We start from the raw sequence: 2,163 nt of genomic DNA, 5'->3' as shown, positions 1-2,163 counted from the left end.
TGGCGAAGCCCCCGCGGCGGACGAGCCGCGGGGTGCCGCCATGAATCGCAGTTCCGAACGAGCGGCGACTTGAATCCTTTGCAGACGACTTAAATACGCGACGGGGTATTGTAAGTGGCAGAGTGGCCTTGCTGCCACGATCCACTGAGATTCAGCCCCATGTCGCACCGATTCGTCCCTCCCCCACACCCACCAGGGAGCCAGCGATTTTCGCGCACGGGGTTGTCGACGTCCCGAATAACTATACCCAAGTCATTTAATGCCCGAGATCTGGATTCCCAAGTCATTTAATGCCCGAGATCTGGATTCCGCAACGAGTCCCGCCCCCGGCGACGTCTACTCTAGTTCTTGCGGCGAGCTTCCGAAGGAGGACGGCTGCTGCTGCCTTCTATGAGCGGGTCAGGAGGCAAACCCGGAAATGACACGCCCGGACGTCAAAAAGCTCTATTTGCCTAGGCCGTTTTATGAGTCCCTTCCCATTTTTGAGTATGGCATCATCGCCACTCCCTTTGGCAGAGCACCAATTCGGAACTTGATTTGAAATCCATCTTTCGATGCGGAAGTGTTTGGGATGCCCCTAAGTAACCAACGAAAGGCAAGTGCTTTTACCTTGTGTAAATCCCATTTAAATGGGGACTGGATGAGTCGATCCGGCCTTACACGTCTTGCAGCGTGGAGGCCATCGGCATCCCTGCGATGGCGAGGAAGCGGCACCCGACGCACGGCCGCCTCCACAAGAAGCCATCCGCTGCCCCTCCGACCCTACCCGTCCACCTTCGCCTGCCACTGCGACGAGTCGCCTCGCCGACGCCTCCTTCAACGCCTAAAACGGGGGCCAGGCCACGAAGGAACGACGACGCAAACCCATGAAATGTGATGCTTGGTCCCGAGGAAAAACTCGACCCGGGAGCCCCATAACCCGAAGGCCCCTTGCGCCCGAGCAGTCATGCTCCCAGGCAGCCAAAACGCACATGCAAAGAGTCGAACAGGCCCCCAAGCGCACATGCGAACAATCGTACAGGCGCCCGGGCGAAAAGGCGCCCAAGCGCACATGCGAACAATCGTACAGGCGCCCGGGCGAAAAGGCGCCAAGACGCCCAGGCGCCAGGGCGCACAGGCGCCAGGACGCCCAGGCGAAAAGGCGCCAGGGCGCCCAGGCGGAAAAGACGCGCCCAGGCGGAAAAGAGGCGCCCAGGCGAAAAGGCGCCAGGGCGCCCAGGCGAAAAGGCGCCAGGGCGCCCAGGCGGAATGGCGCCAGGGCGCCCAGGCGGAAAAGAGGCGCCCAGGCGAAAAAGAGGCGCCCAGGCGGAAAGGCGCCAGGGCGCCCAGGCGGAAAAGAGGCGCCCAGGCGGAAAAGAGGCGCCCAGACGGAATGGCGCCAGGGCGCCCAGGCGGAAAAGAGGCGCCCAGGCGGAAAAGAGGCGCCCTGGCGTAGGCGCCCAGGCGCCAAAAGAGGCGCCAGGCGAAAAGGCGCCAGGGCGCCCTGGCGTAGGCGCCCAGGCGGAAAAGAGGCGCCCAGGCGGAATGGCGCCAGGGCGCCCAGGCGGAAAAGAGGCGCCCAGGCGAAAAAGAGGCGCGCAGGCGGAAAGGCGCCAGGGCGCCCAGGCGGAAAAGAGGCGCCCTGGCGTAGGCGCCCAGGCGCCAAAAGAGGCACCCAGGCGAAAAGGCGCCAGGGCGCCCAGGCGGAAAAGAGGCGCCCAGGCGGAATGGCGCCAGGGCACCCAGGCGGAAAAGAGGCGCCCAGGCGAAAAAGAGGCGCCCAGGCGGAAAGGCGCCAGGGCGCCCAGGCGGAAAAGAGGCACCCTGGCGTAGGCGCCCAGGCGGGAAAGAGGCGCCCAGGCGAAAAGGCGCCAGGGCGCCCAGGCGGAAAAGAGGCGCCCAGGCGAAAAAGAGGCGCCCAGGCAGAAAGGCGCCATGGCGCCCAGGCGGAAAAGAGGCGCCCTGGCCAGGCAGAAAAGAGGCGCCCAGGCGGAAAAGAGGCGCCCAGGCGAAAAAGAGTCGCCCAGGCCGAAAGGCGCCATGGCGCCCAGGCGGAAAAGAGGCGCCCACGCGAAAAGGCGCCAGGGCGCCAAGGCGGAAAAGAGGCGCCCAGGCGGAAAGGTGCCAGGGCGCCCAGGCGGAAAAGAGGCGCCCAGGCGCGTGGGGGGCAAGGCGCCAGGCGCC

Source organism: Aristolochia californica, unplaced genomic scaffold (assembly GCF_029961685.1).
Source record: "Aristolochia californica isolate CCGP_79_NKW_82.1479 unplaced genomic scaffold, dmAriCali1.0.hap1 SCAF_434, whole genome shotgun sequence".
Lineage (NCBI taxonomy): Eukaryota > Viridiplantae > Streptophyta > Magnoliopsida > Piperales > Aristolochiaceae > Aristolochia > Aristolochia californica.
Note: the sequence above shows the minus strand (reverse complement) of the source record.